Consider the following 12,500-nt stretch of genomic DNA (forward strand, 5'->3'; position numbering starts at 1 on the left):
GCGATCAGTTGTTTGCGTGACTTCGCTCTTCCATGAAACAGTTCATTTCTAGTCCTGGAACACGCGAGGGTTGTCCAATACACACGAACTGAATCGGGTCGACGTTTTGGTGAAGACGACCCGTCAAGCGGGAGTCGGATCGTGGTGTTTGCGGAAGTAAAGTAACAGGAAGTTGCTATTTGAAAGAAGGTTTAAGGAACTTTCTGAAAATGTGACGGGTCGTGACGACTCGTCTAGTTCGCGACGAGCCGTCACTTGAAAAGTCGACCCGACTATTGGAAATGTCAGGTGGTGTTTTGACAGTATCACTTTGCGTTGGGAATTGAAGAATTTGAAACAGTCATGGGGTTTGTGTATAAATGCGTTTAATTAAAAAGTTGTTACACACTGAGATGAAGAAGTATAAAAATTATATTTGCCAGAAAATATTTCCTGTATGCCCTCTTTTCCCCTATAATGTACAAACACAACCCAATAATTCTGCTTTGCCTGAGCTGTATTTAATGGGCAAAAATGGAACCAATCAACAATTGGAGTAAATGGCTATGGGAAAAGTCCCATAGCCGCCTTTAAAAATACTGTTCAATAAAATCCTAGATACAAAGTTTGGCCCAGTAATGTTGAGGGCACTGAAAACGCCAAAGCGTGTGACACCAATTTTGGATACTTTTAGGAAGCTTGCTGCGATTTTCGCTACGCTTGGATATTTTGAGGAAGTGTAAAGCGATTTCGCTACGCTGTAAGAACGAAGCATTCAACTTTTCGGAGCGCTATTACAGTCGGTCATTATTTCTGTTTGTGAACAGCATGTTGTCAGGGTATTAAGGACACATTCGCAACATTTGTGAATGCTGTTCTGGTCGATGTTTATAATCTTCTATGCGTATATCGATATTTTAGTCGCTACTAAGGCTTTGAGAACGAAGCATACAACATTTTTGAGCAGCACAGCCTCCTTTGTTTATCGAAGTTTTTCTTTCTCTCACCACCTGACACTTCAAACAATTGGGTCGACTTTTCAAATGAGGGGTCGTCACGACCTGATCGGATCGTCACGATCCGTCAAGATATTTGAAGCTGCCCCAGGCAGTTCGACTTCCGGCAGTAAAGCTTACTTCCTTTTTAAACTTCACGACCCGACATCCGGTGAGTCGGGCCGTCAACAGCAATTGACGACCCGGCTCAGTTTATGTATATTGGACATGTGTGATATTTATCGCGTTGTCTGAGGCGTGAAACATAAATCTGGGACGACGTGGATTTGGGGAGCGTTCTTTCAACGTATATTTATTTTCCAACAACAACTAGAGCCAGAGAACACCATTCTTCCCAAATTCTTTTAAAATTTATTGGTATAAAATAACATTAAATGTTATTCCATACCATGCCAATAACGGCTTTCTGTTGTTCTAAGTCTCTTCTCTCACATATGCAGTTAACATGAAAAACGTGAGCAGTTAAACTTAGGTCCTTCCTTTTTCTATATGGTTGTCACTGGACAACTTTAAATCCTTCCTTTTGATGTTTAATTTAACTTCACCAACAGTTTTGACGCTGCCAGAAACTAAGACAACCCAGCCTGAGTTGTCTGCACCTTTGATAATCGTACCACCAAAGAATTTGACGGCAGAAAAAGGAGATTATGTTACACTGACATGAGCTGCTGTTGGATATCCCAAGCCGTTAGTAAGGTATCTTATACACTTAATTTCATTCACTCATGCAGCATGAGGCACTATACAAGATTGCACTATACAAGGTTGATCTGAGTGCGAGAATCACTTCAGTCAGCTCGCTTTCATCTATAACCCACACTTCAAATATATACATGTATTTCATTCTCCCAACCGAGTCCTTTCACAAGAAACACATGAGCCTAACAAATTGACCTGCTCCAACTGAGTGGCTTTATAGTTGGTACAGTATTGCAACGGCATTGTAGCGGTGTTGGGCCCTTGAAGCCACAAAGATTTTTCAGGTGTCAATAAGAGATACAATTGCTAAAATTGTGCAGATACTGTAAGTGCGAGCATCACTACTCTCGTTCACCTTTGATTTCCATCTTTGATTTGTTTGCACATGAACAATGTCTTGCCATAGTTAAACGTTAAACAGCAATTCTGGGTCTAAAGTTGCCCATCATTTGAAATCGCAACCTATTCAAGGTGGTTTGGACTTCCGTTCACCCAAACGGCTTCGCAGACAATAATTATTAACGAAAGGAAAATATGGTTCTTTAAAAAGTGGACTTTGTGGTCTTTCCAAATAAAGGAAATGAGGCAAAGGCAACGGCAACGGCAACGGCAACGCCGACAAAAACGTCAGTTCCAAAAAAGATTTCAAATTATGTTTGAGGATATTTATAATTAGACATTTGGCTGTATTGATGCTGTTCCCCTCAATATTAATGCTTTCACAGGTGGCTGGTGGATCAGAGAACATACTACGAAAACCCCTTAGATGACAACATGTCCCATCTTACTATTACGGTCAGTAAGAACGAGACAGCTGTTAAATGTGAAGCACAAAATCCTTTTGCCGTTGACTCGAAAACAGCCTTTATTACAGTTCCAAAAGGTAGGCTGATCACTTGTGAAGAAATACTGTAAGTTGGTTATTGTTGGCAGTAATAATTCATGAAGGTGACTGCCAATGGGAAGCCAGTGTTCGGGTGCCAGATATAACCTATAGATGGTTTTTAGTCACGTGATGAGACGGCCATGTTGGTGCAAAAAACAAACGCAAATTATGGGTCATGTTGTCAAATTCCCAAGAGACTTTTTTCTTGATTGTTCTGTGCACCAAAATGGCTGCTGTGACGTCAGGTAAAAACCATCTACACAAATCGCGATACAAAAGGAACGTTCGTGGATTATGCAGGCTTATCACATTCTTATTTAAAAACTGTTTATTCAAGTTTCGTTATGATAATTTTTTCGTAAAAGGAACAGATCAGGGATGCGATTTTTTCCAAATATACATGTAGCAAGTTTCAAGAATACGCGTACGATCACAGACTTCCCGCTCTATGCTCTCTGGAACCCAAAGGGTGCGGTTTTTTCAATCAGGGTGCTAATATATAGATTTAGCCAAGCCTAAAAGCGGAGCTCCCGGCTTGTTTATTCTTACTGGCTGTAAGATTAGTGATAATAAAGAGCTTTGGAACTGTCCGCCTTTTGGTTTTCCCTGATATTGCTTAATTATGTAACATTTTCTTCCCTGCCTAACTAGTGAATTCCACGGTTTTTTTTTTTTTTTTTTTTTTTTTTTTTAATTATGATTCATACTACTTACAACACTGGTACATCTACTTACACAACTTACAAAAATTACACAATTAACAACTACTAAAATCCATTATATTATCATCAAAACTATTTAACAATTAAATTGCGTACGCACTACTTACAATACAATGCACTTACAATTACAGGTGCTACTTACAATAATAAAAATTGCAATACTTACTCTACAAAAACAATATGATTACTTTTTAAACTTGCAATACCAATTTATACACTACTTAGAAAAAAACACGATTACAGATGCTAATTATGTTTATATTCTTACATTAAAAACAATGAGCAACAAAATAAAGAATATATGCATATTAAAAATAAATAAATAAATAAATAACTTAATTAATTATATTGGAGTGCATGAGTACCCATTCCTTTTCAAAGAAGTTGTTTATGTTGATCTTTTTTTCAGTTTCATATTTAATCTTTAGTTTCGATTGCAGTCCTTGAATTTTAGGAAGTGTTTGGCTCCTTCTGCAGTCCCACCCAAATATTTTTCCAATTAATATGAAATAGTTTAATAAATTTGATAAAGGGCATTGTTTTGATAAAACTCCAAATAAAACGTTTTGCGCAGAAAGATGGATTGGCTGATTCGATAGAAGGTACCAGTACGATTCGAAATTAGTCCAGAACGTTTTGGAGTGAGGGCATTCATAGAAAAGGTGATATAAATTCTCAGGTTCATCATTACAAAAAGTACATGCATCAGTAATTCTAAATCCAATTTTGCATAGTTTGCTGTTAGTGTAAAGAATAGAATTAATTACTTTGTATTGGAAAGCCTTAACATATGACTCAAGTGCAACCAAATGTGGTAACGAAAAGATTTCTTTAAATTGTTGGGTTGTGAAATTAAAATCATTCTTCAATTTGCGGATAATATTAGGAGGTTGAGCTTTTTTTGAGACCAGAAGCAAACAATAATCTTTTGATTTTTTGTCTTTAATATCGAAAATTTTATTTCCAATTATAAGTGATGGGGATATGGTTAATCTATCTAGGCTGATTTCTTTTAAATGAGAAGGCACAGAATGACGAAGGCCCGCCCATTGCAGAAAATTGTTTTTGACAATTTTGTTTGAAAAATAGTTATAGGAGTCCATTGTATTTAAGTTAAAAAGAAGATCGTGTATGTAAATAATTCCCGATTTAAAATAATTTTTATGGTACACTGGCTTATTGTCTATTCGAATCTCTTTATTATTCCAAACAATTATTTTCCACTCACCTTCTGAAGCGAAACATTCACGGAACTCCGACCACCATAACAAAAGTTCGTAGTAAAATTGAGAAGATATCATATAATCAGAAACTTCATAATTACAATTTCGAAAAAACCGACCTCCTACGGGCTCTAACAGATGAAGTAAATACGTCTTCCATGTTGCGTTTGAATCGTTAAATAGTCGTTTTAACCAGGCCAACCTCAAAGATTTAACCATGCTTTCCAAATCTATCATTTTTAGACCACCTCTCTCATAATCGTTTATTACAGACACGCGAGTCACTTTATCTGTACCTTTCCATAAGAACTTGAATAACAATTGATTCAGTTTATTCACAATTTCCTTTGGTGTAGGGAGTAGCGAACATACGTAGACGAATTTTGGGATCAAAAAAGATTTAATTATTGTCACTTTACTGTAAATAGAGAGGCCCCTAGAGGACCAAATATTAATAAGTTTTCTAATACTATCTAGCCTTTCAATAAAGTTCTTTTCCTTTAATAGTTTCTGATCATATGTAAAATATACCCCCAGAGCTTTAATCGGGATTTTAGGCCACTTAATACCAAAATGTTCTTCTCTACTTTCTTTCAATGATCCTATCCACATACCCTCAGTTTTTGAACAATTAATCTTAAGACCGGAAATGCATCGAAACCGGTCCAGTAGTTCAAATAATACTTTGACTGAGTTAGTATCTGCTAATATCGCTGTGGTGTCGTCTGCATACTGTAAAAGTTTCGTTTCTTGCTCATCTCTGATATAAATTTCTTTGATGTCCGAATTCTGTCTAATGGCGATAGCCAGTGTTTCCACAGCTATTACGAACAGATATGGAGACAACGGGTCTCCCTGCCGAACTCCTCGTTCCAGCGTAAAGAAATTTGATGTCCTGCCGTTATTCAAGATACAGCTTTGTATATTTTTGTAGAATACTTTAACCCAATGAAGGAAATCTGAACCAAAATTGAATGCCTCTAAGCATTTAAAAAGAAATTCCCATTCAACGCTATCGAATGCCTTTTGAAAATCAATGAATAACATTAAACCGGGAATGTTTTCTTTCACTGTAAATTCCATAACATCATAAATAGATCGTATAGTTTCGCCAATAAACCGATCTTTTACATATCCTGTCTGATTAGGATGAATAATATCGGGCAAGACATTTTTAATTCTCGATGCAATTGCTTTCGTCATTATTTTGGTGTCTACATTAACGAGGGAGATTGGACGCCAATTTTCTATAAGTGATCGATCTTTCCCTTTCTTTTCAATTAGTGTAATGATTGCTTGTTTTTGAGAGCTAGACATCTCACCTTTTTCAAAGGATTCATTAATGCAGTTCATAAAGGTATCGCTAATTACTGACCAAAATGTCTTATAAAATTCAATAGGAATGCCGTCATTACCAGGAGTTTTATTATTGTCAAAGCTATCTAGGAGACGAAAACATTCTTCTGCTGAAATATTGCCTTCACAAAATCTTCAGAAAGTGCGGGTATATTTAAATCGTTTAAGAAAGAATCAATTTTAAATGCAAGATCTGGATCAGTAGTACTGCTTTTATACAAGTTTTTGTAGAACCTTTCTTGCTCCTTTAATATACAAAATGGATTTGTTTTTATTACTCCGCTTATGTGAAGTTTTCTTATATGCTTTTTTATATGACTTCTTTTTTCGAGGTTTAAAAAATATTTTGTGCTCTTTTCCCCATGCTCATGCCAACGAGCACGTGCACGTATAATTATTCCTTTAGTTTTTTCTTCATAGAAAGTTTCCAACTTTTCCTGAGCCGTATTAAAGCGAGTTGCGTTAGAGTCACTAGGCGTAGTTTCGTATTCTTCCTTTGCCTCTCTAAGCTCATCTTGGAGACTTAATTCTATTGCATTTCTTTCCTTGGCTTTTTTCTTTGAGTAGTTAATAGCGTGCGCCCTTATATTATATTTGATCCAATCCCAAAGGATACGACTGTCCGAAATTTCTTTTTGTCCCTCTGCCGTCCATACTGGAAGCATTTCAGTAACATTATTTACATATTCTTCATCCTTCAACATGGAACAGTTCATTTTCCAATACCCGGGACCTTTCTGCTCATTTTCTAGCTCTGAAATCTCTATCGAAATTGCAGCATGGTCTGTTCGAATGGCTGGAATTATATCACTTGATTTCACTAAATCGTTCAAATTATTAGAAATTAACCAATAATCGAGACGGCAAAAAATTCTTGGAGACTTTTGACTCCAGGTAAAACTTCTTATGTCTGGGTTTTTAATTCTCCAAATATCAACCAGATCTAGTTGATTTTGTAGACAATCAATGCAGGCAGTAACTGATTTTCTTTGAATAATTATACCTCCTTTTTTGTCAATCTCTGGATTTAAAGGGCAATTGAAATCGCCTCCTATAATAATATTATCTTCTGAATCTAAGTTTTCTCTTTGTAGCGTTGCGAGTAAATTATTGAAAAACGATACGAGATCTTTGTCCCTGTTTGGTGCATAAACATTAATTAAGACATATGTTTGGTCTTTGATATCAGCTTTAAGAATGATGAAGCGTCCCAAAGGGTCTAGGATCTTTTGATGGATGGTGCAATCAAAACCATTCTTAATCAAGGTAGCAACTCCACGTGCGTTGGAGCTACCATGGCTTGTTATAATCTCTGCACCCCATTCATTCTTCCATTGAGTATGTGTTTTTTCTATTGAATGGGTTTCTTGCAAAAAAATTATATCAGCTTTACGTTTCCTGCACCAAGTAAACATTGTTCGTCTCTTTTTAAAGTTGCTTATGCCCTTTACGTTAAGCGATACTAATTTAAAGACTTCGGCCATCAAATATTTTGTTTATTTCAGAATTGAGAGCTGCAGTAGAAGCCAAAAAAAAAAAAGAAAAGTAATAAAAAAATAATAATAATAAAATGTATCTGGCAATGAACTGCAAATTTAGTCAAATAAACAAAAGAAGTATTAATGAGGGTACAAAAAACTAAGTAAATTAGATTCAGCAATGTTCCTCGTTGCCTATAAACAGCTATAATGCTACATGCATAAGTAATCAAAGAATAAGAAAATACCGAAAAATGTCCTAAGTAAATAAATAAATAACATAAATACACAAATTTTTTGTCTGACGTGCATTTAGACCCAGCAGCCCTCCATCTACTAAAGCTTATGCGCAACTCATAATTAAACCGTAGTAAGGAAGATTTTCAGTTTCAATCCCGTTATACACTTGACCGTTGATGACTAATTTGTCCACCTTGAAGAAAGCTGATTGTTTTTCTTGCTTCGCCTTTTTTAGCACAGGGTACAATTTCGTATGAATTGCTTCGATTTCTTTGGGGTAGTCATGCGAAATTCCAATCTTAGTACCTTAAAAGCTAAATTTAGCAATAACAGGCCTTGTATTCGTGGACCTCCGAGGGTTACGCCTGGTTGGCAAGCGATGAACACGTTCAAATCTAATTTCATTCACATCCTCCCTTGAAAATCTCATTTTCTCCTCCATCATTGAACGAACCAAATCTTCCGTGTCTCGTGGTGTCTCACCTTTAATTTCCGGGAGGTTATAGATCTTTATACTCTCTCTTCTAGTTTACGCCTCCAATTTGATGTTACGGCATTTCAACTGCTGAATCTCCATGTTGAGGTTGCGGATCTCATCGGTACCACTCGCTGTTTGAGAGCACATGGTGGCCACACAAGTTTTTAGATCTGTTAGTTCCTTTCCCGTGTACTCAGCGGCCTTTCTTAGCTTTTTATTTTCTTCTTCTACCCCTGTTAAACGGACTTTTAGAGATGCTATTTCCGTAAACAAATCTAGTAGCTTATCGATCTTGGCCTCTAATTTAGTTATACTTGCCGAGGCGTCGCAGCAATGGCCTGAGACACAATCCTCGTCCGTTTGAGAACCAGTATTTTCTCGCTGTCGTTTACGGGGAATACACTTTTCTTCGACAGAGCGCAAAAACCGCTGATTGGCTAGCGAATAATGACGTAAAATGGCTTTTTTCGCGTAACTGCGCCTGCGCAAACTCTAAAGATTCGAAGTGATCGACAGTGATCGATCGAAATAACACTCCAGCATTTATCAAATTTTGTGGAAAGTTAGACGACTCATACCCTGGGTGCCTGATGAAATTTTTTTCAAGGTCGGAGAGAACACTCAGCGATTCCAAATCAACGGTCGAGGACACACGATTAATTACTTCGCAAGTCTGCTTGTCAGCATGTCAAGTAGCAATGCGTCCTCTTGTATCATTTTCTTGGTTTTTGACTACTGTGAATTTTCTTGACATGGGGTGTTGGTCTGCCCCCAGATTATTTAAAAATCTTACAGAAACCAGCGAACTGGCAACGAAATTCTTCTTTGTTCTCGGGAACTACAGGAGCAACTTGGTCTTGATGGACGAAAGGTTTTTGCTTTTGAAAATAAGTTTGGCTGGCCGTTGTTATTGAAGACTGTAACGTAACGCGGTCATACAACTTTGATCGTATAAAATCGTCCACTGGGTTTCTTGCTGTAGATGAACTGTGAGTGAACTTCAGCCACAAAGTTGAATTTTCTTAACACCTGGGATTTACAATTTCCACGTCACGTAACCTTGACTGTTAAATGCCATCGATCTGTGCGAGGTTTTTGTTGCTGTTCCTCGCAAATATTTTTGCAGAAACCATACCAGGAAATCTGCATCAAAGCGTCTTCCACTCAGTGTTTGGCAATATTGTCCTGATCAGTTGTGGAACAGCCCAGAAAAGTACATTACTGTAACAGAGTAACCATGTTGGTCAACTTTTTCATATTTATAAGTTTGCAAAACGGCTACAGAAACACTTGTGCAGCAAAGCTTTGGAAGCATGCAAACACTTCAGGTACATTATATAATAATAATAATAATAATAATAATAATAATAATAATAATAATAATAATAATAATAATAATAAGCCTTACAGCTTTAGTTAGATGCGTACCCCGGACTGAAAGTTGTTTAACACTAAAAATTAGTATGAACACCAAATAATAATTATTAACAATTATTGTTTCGCCGAAGGCAAGGTGAATATCGGTTAATAAAAACCGAAATGAAGTTGAGGTTTTTATTCACAAACATTCATAAAGTCTGAGGGAATATCGGAAACAATAATCTAAATTTGCCTGACAATAGAAGCAACTCAATTTCTTAGTAAATGATGCCATCATGCAAATCACCTATTACATAGTTGATTATTTGAATAATACACATTTTCTTTAAAACAATTAATTTATTCGTCTGTCACCTGAACAAAACAGCTTGTGACTATTTTGAAAAAACCGCTTTGGTGATTATCACGTAATAATAATCATCTCAATGACAAGCAATCAGTGCAGAGAACTTTCAGTAATAATTATACTAATAAGCATATAATTCCTATAGCACAAGACAATAATGAACAATAATATTATAATTCCATGAGTGCATGTTGGTATGAGATCAACAACTCAATCATATCCATTGATTATTGTTTTATTAAATTTTCACTTGATTCTTAACACTTGGACATATTTAAAGGCAATCAGTTTCCAGCGTGGTAACACTTGGTGCAATCAGTTTCCATATTATGTCATACTGTATAAGAGCTGTTAACTGAGAGTGAGTGAACCAATCAGAAAGCGAAAAACACAGTATCTGTGGTTCAAAATTTCATAATGTAAGGTATTATCTTTCCCCTTGTGCTTACTGTGTCATTATTCACTTTCTGTGTAATGGTTTTATCATTGTTTTTGTTTGTAGGAAATGGTAGCCATACCTGATTTATGAAGAAACTGAAGTTGTGCAGTAGTACAGCAACCTACTTTTACTCTCTGCAGATTAGCTTTCTTGGTTCACGGAAAACCCTTTTCATTATTGTAAATACATTGTGGCATGGAAGATATTCTCAAACAGGTCTGGAGAATGTTCACCACCAAAATTTCCCATTTTGTCTGGATCATATAAGTTCTTTCCTCCTTTTGTTTAGTGGTTGACTAGTGACTTGTGAAATTGTATGGTGCACAAGAGAGCTAAATGCAGTGTCTCCTTTAGTTGTAAAACATAATTATATTAAAGGAACACAAATAATATTGTCATTGTTGTTGAGTAATGTTAGGATTTAGTACTGCCAGTGGTATTACAAGTGTCTCTTTTGAGTGGATTCCCCAACTTTCTGCTAACTTGACCCAAACAGATATATATATATAGGTGGAGAACAAATTCGGGAAAATGAAAGGAGAAAATACGAAACATACATCAGTTGATTATTACAATACACTATTTTGTTTTGTTCAATATTATTTGCACTAGAAAGAAAATTAAGGACCATAAGAATTTAGTCCGTGATAAGGAAAAGTTTGTTCTGACTAAAACCTATATTGGAAATTTAGGCATTTGGGGTGCTTTTTCACAGGGTTACATGTGCATGGTATTAATTTTTATGTCAGTCCAATATTTTTCTTGAAAACTGTGTTGTCTCTATAACTTTGTCCTCTTTTGTGAAGCATGACATTTTCTTCTCTCAATTCAACATTTGATTTGTGTTGCTGATCTTGTTTTTCCAGCAAAAGTGTGTTATGTTGAATAATAATTATTTTTGTTATATAACTGTTTTTGCCCCCAGCAGCACATGCTCTCATTGGTTACTTCAAGGTCACATGACATCTAACAAAAACACTTTTGTCGTTCAAAAGTCTGTGAGCGGGCAACAGTGCAAAATCTATGACTTCAGAGGGTAACAGTGCACTGTTGCCCGCAAAGATTGACCGACGACCACCATTGCTGTTCCCATTGCACGTTTTGATCCTATTGGTGCTATATAACAAATCACTTAATGACTGGTCTCTCAGGAAACAGTTCATTTTGTTTCCCTCGTCTGCGCCTCAGGGGAACAAAATTTTTAGGGAAACAAAATGAACTGTTTCCCTCGGGACCAGCCATTAAGTGTTTACTGTTGGGATAATAGCAAAATTATTGACCTTGGGTGTTTGGTGACACAGCTACATTGTAAAGCATAACCATTATGAAAATGATATCTGTTTTACCTTATTGTAGTGAGCTAACTTTTTGGTGTGGTTTGACTCACAGGTCTTATAATAGGCCAAAAGCAATTTGAGAAATTCATGGGGTTGTGCATCGTGTCCAATGCAGTTTGTTCTGTGCACGTAAATAATAATGTGAAATGAAACGTGTTTAGTGGCACTCAATATAATGCTAAGCAGTGTACTGCTGTCAGTGGTGTGTGTGTCTTGGTGAAGGGGGGGGGGGGGGGGGGTTAGTACTGCAAAGGCATTGGCATGTCATTGTCGTAATGAGCTAAACCCAAATACTTAACTTCATGTTTTTTTGTGAAAGTTTTTGTTTTCGTTCTCGATTTTTCTCTGCTTAATATCCAGCTCCTGCTTTTGATCCTTGAGGGTTTTCTACCTGTCTGACTAATTCTGTGTAACTTAGTGCTTCAGTTCTCTTGGCAGATTTTTGGCACTGACAAAGAAGGGGGCGTAGAATCTATATTGAGGGGTAAGGGAAATTCAATTCAGGGCAGATTATTATTGCAACTATTGTAATGTTATTGCATCACTCACCTTCATTGGTGAAATGTATTCATCCATGTGGCAAATTCTGTAGTCTTTGTGAGCCAGTAGCAAGTGAATAAAAATTTTCTAGTGTGGTGAACTGTTTTGCTGGCATCAAAAGCCAAAAAAAGCACTTTGCACATTGAACTAGAGCACCTTTGCTGACATTTTCAGTCTCTAAATGGAAAAAGCAGCTTACTTTGTTGAATTAACTTAACTCGCCCTTTGCAAAGAGTCCCATAAACTTGAAAAAGCACACAATCCCCCAGCAGTCAGATGTGACAGTTGACATATTTTATTTTTAGTTACACAAAACATAGCAATGAACGTTGTTAAAGGGAAAAAAATAACAGGGTTTGTTGTCAATATTTGGCGCTGTTT

The sequence above is a fragment of the Montipora foliosa genome, unplaced genomic scaffold, assembly GCF_036669935.1.
Source record: "Montipora foliosa isolate CH-2021 unplaced genomic scaffold, ASM3666993v2 scaffold_410, whole genome shotgun sequence".
Lineage (NCBI taxonomy): Eukaryota > Metazoa > Cnidaria > Anthozoa > Scleractinia > Acroporidae > Montipora > Montipora foliosa.